Source organism: Takifugu flavidus, chromosome 3, assembly GCF_003711565.1.
Source record: "Takifugu flavidus isolate HTHZ2018 chromosome 3, ASM371156v2, whole genome shotgun sequence".
In the NCBI taxonomy this organism is placed as follows: domain Eukaryota; kingdom Metazoa; phylum Chordata; class Actinopteri; order Tetraodontiformes; family Tetraodontidae; genus Takifugu; species Takifugu flavidus.
Genome location: NC_079522.1, coordinates 11,506,767 through 11,518,802, shown reverse-complemented (window position 1 = coordinate 11,518,802; position 12,036 = coordinate 11,506,767).

The following is a 12,036-nucleotide window of genomic DNA, read 5'->3' as shown; positions in this document are numbered from 1 at the left end:
ATTGGTGCTGTATGTCATGTTAATGAGCACGTGCAGCCAACCAAACAAAATCGTGCTGTTTGCGTTTTCTCCAAGATGGCTGTTCTGCTAACAAAGCCTCCGTTAGCTTGAATGTTTGTTTACATGTGATAGTCCGGCTTTACTGTTTTTTTATTATTTCTAATTTTTCTCCTGTTCCCCAGGGTCAGAACACACCCCTGTGATCCAAATGAACATTTTCTTCGTTAGCATCCGTACCGTTGAGAGAGAGCCTGCATTTCACCACTCACACCTGATTTTTGGTCCACAAATACGGCGTTTAATGGTTGCCTTTATTGTTTCTGCAGCCTTGAATTAATTGCAACAAATCCGCTCAACAATGAGTCTGTTAGCAATCATCTTGCCCCAGAAACAAAGGTGTTATGGTGGAGAATAGGAGGAGAGACAGTGGAAAGAGGGCAGCTGCTGTATTATTCTGGTGCACTCTTTGGTTATCATGGATTCTAATGCTGACGCCATAACATTGGCAACAAAGGCGGGAAGTGGGGGGGGGGGGGTGGGGGGGGCAAGTTTTCTCTTTCTCTCTTGGAACCACATTACAGGTCGTCAGAGGTGGCAAAAGCATATGTGAGTAAAAGAGGAAGGATTTTCTCTTGCTGACTGTTCAGCCTGTTTGGGAATTAGAATATCCGCCATCTGTTCCCCAACAAAAGCAGCAGTGCCAAGATGAGATCTAGGCGGGATGGACGGGCGGGGGGGCGACTGTGTTAGCGTGCATGACTACCTGTGCGTGTGCCGCTGCATACATTTATGCATGAGTCCTGTGTGCAGTGTGGGGAGGGGGGTGTTATTTATAGCCTGTAGCCTGCCTCACCAGGCTGTTAGCTACATGTTTATGGGGAACCGAAAGGCATGATGGGAGTCCCAGCAGACAGAGCCTTGCATCTCGATGTTATGTCACACCTCACGCCACCACTACTCGCTGGCTCCCTCTATTCCTTCCAGTGTGTCTTGCAGCTTTTCCGGTCTTCTGCGGTGAGCTGGAGCCGTGTCGAGATCTTCATTCATCCCTGTAAAACATCCCAGCGCTGATATGATATTCCAGAAGAACCTCACTATATTGAAACCATCACTCAGAACCTACGTTCTAAGCTGTTTTCCCACATCTGTTTCCTTCAATACACCAAGTTAAATTGCTTCCAATTTTGAAAGATGTTGAATTGAAGCCACTGGATTTTGGGGTTTCCTTGTGGGAGCGTTTGTCAGGATCTGGGACCGACTTAAAATAAACAGGTTCTGTGTCATAGCTGCCATCTGTTCCTGCCTGTGTCTACCAAGGGATTCGGGAACAGGAGGCACTTTGAGTTCTGGCTCTCAGCCCGACAACGTGTCTTCATCAGGTTGCACTTTGGAGACGTCCGGAAGTTGCTCGTGCATTGATGAGCCTGTGGACGAGCGCGCAGCAGCGGTTCAGAAGTAAAAAGCTGCCTTTGACAAATTCCCAGCCCGAGGTCCAGCTGTTCAGAGCTGGGAATTGTGGCCCTGCTGGGAGTTTTACAGACTAATGCCAAGCAAAGCCGCCTGTGCCCACGCTGCTGTCTGAGAGGTCGACCTGGAATTACAATCGGATTTAAAAACCAGGCGCCCACAGAGCGGAGAGGACCGCACGTCCGGGTCTCATTTATTGCAGTTGACATCAGGTGTAACACAGGTGAAAGCAGGTCCATCACTGAACGCCACCCGCGTCCTCGTCTCGAGCTGCTGCCGTGTCAGGCTGCAAAGATAGTCCAGGATGGAGGCTGGCACCGGATGGGTCACGGGCTCGGCATCAGAACTAGAGGTCCACCTCTCAGCAGAGGTGAAATACGGCCTCAGGTGACCTCCCAGAAGGTCACATCCATCAGAATTTCAGTCCATTAGTAAAGTGAGGCGACCTCTAGGACTCCAGCAGTGGATTGCCATGGTGACATCCTTGGACACCAGGATGACCCTTTGTCATGTGGTTTCTGTGTTGGGTCAGGTCTTTGGGCTCTGATGGCGACGTACAGATGATCAGCCTGATCCATTTAGGAGCTCACATGGACCAAACTGGTTCCTCTGACTTTATTTCCAGAACCATGACTGACAAGTGTCACATGTTGGCGAGTCTCAGCTGCTGTGGCCGCCGATTGTCGATCGCAGGTTGTTTTAAGGATCTGGAAAAAAGCAGTTTGATGTGCGGCGCTTTCAGTCAAGACCCTTTGAAGCTGCTTCGAATAACGCCACTCTGAAATCCGCTGCTTCTTATGGATTTACTGGGAAAGGATCGAGCACACGTGGTGGGGAAACGGGGAAAACTGTTCCAGTTAATCATGAATTTCCAGGCTAGAAAATAGATGCTGCGCTGGTATCGAAAGAGACTGCAGTCCGACTATTAGCATGTAGCTTTCTGTCAACATGTCAACGTCGTGGACAATGTTGACATGTTGATGATTGATGCAGAACAAGTCACAGAAATATTAAAGTTCCTCTTGTGGGGCCTCAGGAACCAGGTCCAGCTCTCCAGGCTTTCCAGCTCCGACCTTGAGGTTCTTAACAACCCCAATGACTCCCTTGGACTGGTTGTGCTGGTGCCACTTCAAACATTTGAATGGACAAAAAAAAACGCAACTAGCCGGGAAAACTGGGCCGCTGGGAGGAGGAGAACCGGCACAATCGGGATGAGGACATGGAAAAAGAGGCAGAGGTGGCGAGGCGTGAAAACAAGAGGAGCGATATGTGCTGGGGGAGAGTATGGATGAATTTGATGGTATACTGGAACGGGGGGAGGGGCAGTGAGGAAGATGGAGCAGTATTATGGATAAAAAGAGGAGGGGGAGGGGGAGAGGAGGTGGATCTGATTCGGCTCTTTTGTTCTGCTGCTTTTTCCAGTCGGATCATTTCACCTCAAACAGGAAGTGGAGCCCACACGCTTAGCGTCACGGAGCATTTGTAGCACTAATGGTCGCTAATGGGAAACGTGCTACCCTTTTCCTTCATTGTCAACAGAGAGATGGGAGGAGAGGTCGTAGAAACGAGGAGAATCGTGAGGCTGAAATGAGATGCTAATGTTTTTGGCTTCTGAGAATCCTGTCTAGCATCCTTGTCTCGGTGCGCTGCCAGCGTGCAACTACGAAATAGTTTCACTTGTTTGACACAAATGGGGGGACCGCACACGTTTACAATGAACGAGTGAATGTTTACCGCCACCTACCGGCGTTACCAGATTAGCTGAGCTAAACCCAGAGCTTGATGAGGTTTGTAAGCACAGTTGCAGCAACTTTTAAGTATTTCTGTCTCCAACAGAAGCATAAATGTGCTCAGGGGCGCCTGGCGGTGTGCTGGATTTAGAGGAGCTCGTTGGAGATTAATTAATCCCCTTGTGGCGCTGAGGCAGACAGACTAGAACAAAGCCAGGAACCGGAGAGCAAGCCAGCACTCTGGTCTTCATCTTCCTCTCCTTTCATCAGCATCTGTCGTGAATTCATGCAGACGTTCCCAGATATCCTGGTGGATGTCCTGCGGTTCCCGGGGAGGAACCCACCATTCCCGCGATGACATCTTCATCCTCATCTGATGATGATGGGATTGACATTGGGAGGTTGGAGACGGGTGTAATTCCCACATAGTTCAGGAACGTTCTGCCCAGAGATCTTTGAAGTTGCTATATCGTTTTTCTCAGTTTCTCCCAGTCCTCAGGTTTGATCCATCATGCTGATAAACTAGCATAAATGATCCAAGGGTCTGCCTCGGATGTCTCCACGGCATTGTTGCCCCCAACTTGGAGGCTTTTCAGAGCCCAGTTTTGTTGCAGGAGCTCCGTTTTATTTCTAGATTTTCCGTATTTAGAGCTCACGTTCAGCAGGGATTAGATGCAGATGAGTTTAGCAATGCTAATGTCTGAGCTGCTGCTTCTGTAGTCGGCGCAGGGCAGAAATTGTATGTGCAAAAGAGGAAGATGCGTTCGTGATTTCATTTGACGATGCCTTTTTTTCGGAGTTTTAAGTCTTCAAAATAAATGAAAAGTGGAATAACCTTAAAGCTTAAACGTACTCCCTGAGTTGGAAGTTCAAGGCTGAGAGGTTGATTTTGGATGATTCCTCTGTCTATTCTGTCCCTCTGATGTTCACCTCTGATGTTTCTAATCTCCAGAAGCACGAAGATGAGCAAAGTCCTCTTCATAAGTCAGCGTCCCTGTAGGAGGCATTAGCAGTGTGGATGGTGACGGTGCCCCAGCAGCCGGATCTGATCTGGCGTCTTTGAAGTGAGTCTGTTAGGCTGCAGGTTGAGAGCGTCCCGGCTGTCAGAGGAGTTCCCCAAAATTCTTCCTGGTTTTCAAAAGCACTAATATTAATAAACTAATATTTAAAAGTGGGTTAGTCAAATATATTTAAAGATGGCCTGATTTATTTATTTTTGAGCCCTTTGGGTGGAGAAGTTTGCTGCGGTAGCTAAACACCAGATTGACGCTTAAAAGGAGCACGACCGGCTCATTAAATCCACTTGAAAGCGGCGCTCTGAGGGAACTCTGCTTCATTATGGCAGAAGAGCTGAGCGAGTGCAGACAGGAGGTCCTGGAAGGCTCCTGCGATGAATTACTGGAAGAGCAATAAGTCCAGATCTGTCAGTGGTGGAGCTCAGCAGTCTGGAAGTCCTGGATTGATGGCCTCTATTTACCTAAAAGCCCCCCGGTGTTAGCTTAATGACAACAAACCTGATATTGGGTTCGTTCGTTAATTGTTGAGACCGAATTTGCAGCTCAAATATTGACTCGTTTTCTTGGTCTGCGTGTCACCGTCATTGTGGCTTCGCTCTCCCTCGTCTTGCGTTCCACTGCAGAGCGTTGTTTGTCTGGGCGTGTCTGCTGGGGGGGCAGGGGGCTTGTGGATGCAGACAGGCCGGGGGGCAGTGCTGCGGCACTGTGGCGCGACCAGCTGCTAGCAAGATTTCACTGCTGTTCAGATGACGGATGCTAGCAGACGGAGCATCGAAGATAGCTCTAAAATCTCAACCCAGAGGGGGGAACTTCCTTCTTTCATCGATGCTAACGTTCATGGGTTTCTGGCTTTCACACAAGGAATTCTCTGTGTGTGTGTGTGTGTGTGTGTGTGTGTGTGTGTCAACGTCCTGCATTCTATTAAGTTTCTTGAAACTTGACAACATTTTCCCTGTTCCTGCTGCCTCTGTGTCGTCTCCTCTGTATGACCGCGTGTGGACGAGGAGCTGCCCACGGTGGCCAACGATGCTAGCAGACGCGCTACTTGGTTAGCTCGACATTTCCCTTGTGGCGTGGCCGCCGACCTGGTGGTCTGCAACATTTACGAGACTCGAGTCAAAGCGAAGATTTAGAGTTCAGCACGGCGGCGCTGCAGGAAAGGCCTCCATCTTTCAGGTCGTTTGAGATCGATGAAGCGGTAAAATCTGTCACCGTCCCGCCCGTCGGGTTTTAACGCTGCAGTGAAAGAGGCGGCAGTGAGGGCGCGGTGCACAACACTCCTTCCAATCTGCTGCGGCTTCTCCTGCATTTCTGAATGTTCCTCAGCTAAATGAGCTGTTTGGGAAATGTTGCGGCGGAGGTGTCTGCTGCTGTTCTCCAGCTCTGCTGACTATTAAAGTTTAATAATTGATGGACAGAGGAGGTGCACTCACATCACACGCGCCCCACGGGGAAATTAGCAAAAGTGCTCCTGTCTCCTTTTATTGAGTTTCAGTTTAGGCTCAGTCTGGGAACGCTGACGCTTCAGCCACAGCAGCAGTGATCTGGTCCGTAGCAGAGGCCTGAATAGGCTCACGTGGTCGACCGGGATGAGGAGAAAAAGAGTTCTTTGTCAGATCTCTGTAGTCTAATCATGTTACACAATCAGGCCATCACACACACACACACACACACACACACACACCACACACACACACACACACACACACACACACACACACTGAACTCTGCATTTCCCTCACGTTTCTGCTGTCACTGACCAGCTTTTTCGTACGAGACAAAGCAAAGCTAAAGAGGGTGTGTGTGTGTGTGTGTGGGGCCACAGTGGGTGGGGAAAGAAGACCTTTTCTTTAAAAAGCCAAGTTTAAGCGGCTCTGGAGCCTCATAGCCGTCATCTCTGATTTCGCACCGTCAGATAGCATCTTTAGCATGATTTCAACCGTTCTGTCTCGGCATTTCATCAGAATTTTGTTCCAAATTTAATTTTGGTTCATTAGCCCAGTGTTTGTTTAGGTGTGAATCCAGTGTGGCCCATTTAGCAGCATTAGCTAAAACGCTGTTTTTTTGATGCCTTCAGTTGTCGCTCACACATGTGATTTAAACACGCAGCCGAGGCTAATGTGACATATGCTAGCAGGAGCGGTCAGAGAGCCGCGGGTTTATGTTGTCAGAGGTTTGGTTTTCCGGTCCAAACTGCAGAGAAAATCCATCAAGCTGCTAAACTTTCCGACCTCTCGGCGTTCCAGACTGATAATGGTGTCTGAACTCAACGTCCCAGAAGAGCTACAAGATTTATGACCCGTTGCTTTCAGTGCGGCCCAGAGGCCGCCCCACCCCGCTCGCTTCTTTCCACAGACACTCCTCTCCTCACACGTGATGTATGTTTGATCCCCATCAGGCGTTAATTAAGGAATGTGGGCCGCGCTGGCAAGGATGGCGGTGAACAGCGCAGCACCAGCGTTATCATATCAACACGCTAACCGGCTGAGCTCAGCGCCTTTTATTGAGGTCAGAGCAGATCTGGTGACGGCAGAATCGGTTTAGTTTCAGTGTTTCGGAGCGCTCGTGCAGTGGGAACTGAGCATGTTCGCATACGTTGACGTGTGAGAGCACAAATGTTTTACCCAGAAAATCACCGTGTGAATTAATGAATGATAATGCCAAGGCTCGTTATTCAGCCCCTCCAGCACCACATTTCCAGGAGGCTTCATCTCCGTTACAGCGACAAATTTATTCACAGAGCACGTCCTCGATTTTTTCTTTGATCCTTAGATGGTTATTTTAGCATGAAAGTTTCAGAGTTTTTGTGTTCAAAATCTGCAAAAAAATTTTTTTAGAGTTGTGCTGCTGAGGTGACGACGGTCGTCTGCTCAGGCCTCGATTGAGGCCAGACTCACCCCGACCTCCCGGAGGCAGAATCCTTTGATGGTCGTTTTGTCCCAGACGTTTCGGGAATATTGGTTGAGTCGACCAAACCTAACTGGAATTCCAGCTTCTCCCTCAGATGCGTGTCCCGTATTAGCGTTTGTGTCGAAATGAGAATAATCGAAGCGTTCGTTTAATAGCATTAAAAGACGTGAGGTTCCTAATGACCCATTAATCCGGGTTTACATTTTCACGCCCTGGGGGGGGAGGGGGGGGGAATCGCTGCGGTGGCGGCCTGTTGCTGACTCAGATCCGTGTGAAAGCACCAATAGAGGAGGTTTAGCTAAAGTCTCGTTGATCCCACAGCGATGCGGCCGAGCGTGGCCTCGGGACGCCTCGGTTACGTAATACTTGCGTGCGGGTCAGCGCTGCGGCCCCAACGGGACAGAAACCATTTAGACCCGCGGATGCTGTCGGGTTCAAGCCGTCAGCGCTCGTCTGCCAATCAGCCGATTCTGATTGAGGAGGATTTAGAATTCAGGCTGAGGCTCGAGCTCCACCACATGGGAGGAGCTTAGAGGCGCCCGAGTCCCAAATTCTGCATCCTCCAGAGAGAAGAGGCCCGATCAGCAGGCTGGTGTGACAGGAACCAGAAAAGGAGGTGGAGGCGCTGGTGGCTGCAGAGGTGGATGGTGGCAGATCACTGACCCCCCCGGAGGTTTAAATGTTCCATCCCAGGGGCAGCAACTGCACACTTATATGTTCAATTTACACACAACTGATGACGCCTGAAACTGTTATTGATGAAGAGAAGCATTCTGGGATAATAATCGGTCTGTGAGGACCCCTGGTGGACGTGATCGGAACTGCAACAATCCCTCGAACAGCATGAAGTAAAAGTTGAACTCTTGCTTTTCCAGACCATAAAAATATGAATGAATAACAACAGGAAAGTGATACTTACAATCTTAATCCCATAACGAGTTCAACACTGTTTTCTGTTCGTGTTCGTGTCCGACAGCAGGCTCGAGCCTGCACCGCCATTTCCTACCACTAGTGGGCAGCACCGTTCTGAAAACGAGAGATGGTCGATGGCGATGGTGTGTGTGTTTTTGTCCTGAATCTAAAATTGAGAAAATATCACACTGAAATTCTGTCTAATAAATCAAAGAGTCGACTGATTGTTTGGCTGAAATTGCTGTTTCCCCACAGACGTCTCAGTCTGCTTTTTTTCTTGATTGCAAAAGTACTTTTACCTCACAGAAAGTCTGTTAAATAATGTTTTCTGGAGTTAAGAAGCTTTTCCAGCCCACAGATTATAATCATGTCATAAAATGCATCTTATAGTCTGATCACCATATTTTAAAGAAAGATTTCCTGGAATAAACACCTGTTATAGCCAACAAATGACTGTAGATATTAAAATCATTGTCCTGCCGGATGCAAGCTTGTTGCTAACGTCCTCGGTCTTCTTCCTCTGCATCCGTCAGCCCGAAGCCTTAACTGCAACTCCATCCATCCACCCTCAGATATTCCTGGTTTCATTTTTCATCAGTCCCCCCAACAAGATTTAGCTCCCACTCGTCCACTCGGCCCCTGTGCAGCACCGTAATTTAATCGTTCCAATCTTTCTAATCTAAAGATTTACTTTTCATTTTTCTAATACTGTTTTGTGGTGGAGGGGGGGGGCACATTTGTGAATATTACAACCTTGTTTGATTCCTTGCCTTTATTAATCAGAGACTTCTTTTGAGCCCCTCCTCTCTCTTCTCTCTATCCCCCCTGAGTCCCGTCCCCGTCCTAAATCTCCCTGATTATTCAGCCTGATGGATTAGGGTGTCCAGATTGTCCCTTTGAATTAAAGAAAATGATAAGAAAAGATATGAAATGGAACATAAACATAAACTTTCATTCTGAAGGAGAAGCTGTTGTAATGATTTGAGGGCGGGGCCACAGGCCATCACATGACACCAACCCCGTAGCCCCTCCCCTGGAACACAGCTGGGTTTCAACCTGCACCCGCGCACGTCGCCGGGCCAATAGCTTCCATGTTGTTCACAGCTCCTCTCGTCCGTTAAAGTCGTCCCCTAAACGTGACCTCTGAATGACTTTCCCACCCTCCCACTGTCACCATCTTTACACCCGAGCGGCGGCGTCTCCTGACGTGACCCTGGATTAAATCTGCGTGTTGATGCGTGACCACCAAGGTGACATTTGGACTAAAGTCTGTCAACAGATAACAATTAAAACCTTTTTTGATAGTTTTTGTTTGGATCAGGATCCCTGAGGATCAGAAACGAGGCTCTGCGCTGTGTAGAAGCACCTAAAGCAGCAACACGCAGGCTGCTGGGACGCATCGAAAACCTGTGTTTGAGTCTCGGTGGCAACAAACGGCTCATTTCAGAGCGTTTCAATCTCTTCCGCTCTGATCTCGCCATAAAAGCAAGTCTGATGAATGAAATGAATAATAAATCAGCCAAACTTTCTTCTTATTTCTGCTCATTCTGAGACTTCATTACGCAATAAAAATGAAAGATAAAGCCCCAGAATCTCTGGACCAAAACCTCAAATGTTAAAATTAAAATGCATTAGCAGAAATGCCTTTTCCTTTGGGCTGAAGCAGCATTATTGGACCCATAAATATCTAATCAAGTGCCTGATGGTGCTGACACTGTTTAATAGCTAAACTCTTACTCTGCCATGTTTGTGTCTAACCTTATTATTCCAATGGTGACTGATCAGTGAGGAATGAGCCATAATTCTAATTCTTTTATCTTTAACGTGTGGGTTAACGAGGGGAACTGTGTTGACCCTGGTGTGTGTGGGCAGAGTGCTGCCAAGCCCTGTATAATCTGCTCAGGACAGCTGACTCAGACCTTTCATGGACTCCACATGGGACGCTCGTTCTGATGAGGGTGGGGTGAAGGTTCTGGAGGAGCAGGTGTGTCCAGGTGTGTGTGGAGGAGCAGGTGTGTCCAGGTGTGTCCAGGTGTGCCCGACCAGCCCAGAGGACGAGCGGCCAGTGGCGCCACTCTCCTGCACCACCTGGGATCACCAATTCAAACTGAAATGTCCTCTGTGTTGTCTTTTATTTGTGTAGTAAAATTTAGTACAGAAATGTAAAGAAAACAATGAAAACGCAGTTTGGATGAATTCGTTTTCCGTTTCATTTAGTCTAATTTTGCTGATATATACTCCAAGGTTTCCTGCTACTGCATTTTATTTTTTAAAACTGACATTTCAAAATGCATCCTGGCATTGCCAGAACTTGCTGGGGCTTTTTTTATTTTTGAAAATTGAACCATAAATGTTTTTTTTATTTGTTACATATACAGAATGAGCAGTGCTGAAGAAGAAAATGAAAATACAGTGCGGAGAATCTATTTTTCCTTTTATTTTTGAGTCAAATCATGCAGCTATATATAGTAGAAAGCATTTCTGTTGCTCCCGTTTAATTCTAATATTTTAAGATCCCTCAAGCTCATCGCATCATCGTAATATTCCCATTCCATTATTCTGCCCGTGTCCCTACTCAGAGCTTCAGGTTTCCTGCTCGTCTGGATGTGCAGGAACAGGCAGGGGGCAGCAGAGCGTCACATGCAGCTGCGGCTCAGGCAGGACATGTCCAACAGGACATCCCAGTGGTTTTAAACAAACAAAGCCTTGACACGGCCAAATCTAACAGCAAAAATGTCATTTATTAAAACATGATTGGATTTTTGTGATTAGCTATCAAACCACACTTGGAATTTCATTTTAGTTTAGAAAGTCATCAAAGCCCAAATTAGGGAAATTTCTTTGTTCCTGCATCATTTTTTGGTGAAAGGAGACGGATGAAGGACTTGCCGTCAATAAACTCCAAACCTTTCACTTCCAACTGTGCGACGACCGATTCCTCGGAGTCCCGTCATACTGCAGCGGGAGGACGTGCGTGATGACCACGCGTGAGATTCTTGGAGCGTCTGGCTCCGAGTTCCTGCTGCACGCGCCAACCTGAGCGTTTAACCTTGTTTTAACCCCATTAAAACTCTCTGGTCTTCTCCTTCGGCCCCATTGTTTCACCTCAGAACCTGCTTAGCCACCAACAGACAGCTGTCCACGCACGTGTGTGTGTCTGTGTGTGTGTCTGTGTGTGTGTTTTCCACATTGCGTCAGCTCGTACAGCCAGCTGACCTGCAGCTGAACTCTAGAGAAGTCGGTGAGCCTGTGGTTTAGGCTGTGTGTGTGTGTGTGTGTGTGTGTGTGGTGTGTGTGTGTGTGTGTGGTGTGTGTGTGTGTGTGTGTGTGTGTGTGTTATCCTGAAGTGGTGTCTTCCCAGGTCCTGATTAATCAATCAATCACTGTGGGGTCTTCACAAAACCCCCGAACATTTACCACATGTACAGCCGTACGAACCACCAATTCCGCTCATTTTAGACGTGTTTATACACAAAGGAAACAGGGGATCATGAGCTAAATTGCTAATTTGCTAACAAGTGATTGATTACTAAATACCCTGGAATAAGGAAACAGACTTTTGTCTTTGTGGAAAGGTTGCAATCTAGATGTCACCATGTATTTCTGTGCTGTGAGATTTAAGCTAAGTGTTAGCGTTGGATAGCAAGATGTTCTGATGATCTTCTGACCGGGCAGCGCTGATTAGGACAAGATTGTCCGATGCTGACTGAAAGGAATTAAATCAGATCAAATCATTTATTTGTTCTGATCAATGCATTGCAAAACCTACACATTACATTAATATATTACCTTTTGGCCATAACAAAACAATACAATGTGTTACTCATCATTAAAACATAATGTAGCTCCAGCTCGCTAATTAGAATTAGCCCAGCGTTGCAACACAATCCTGGCTGTTGCACAGTCAGTCTTGGTGCAGCAGAAAGAAGAGACACGTAGCTGATGATTCTCTTTCAAAGGCCCCATTTTCACAGCGTTCTCCAGAAACAGCAAAACAGGCC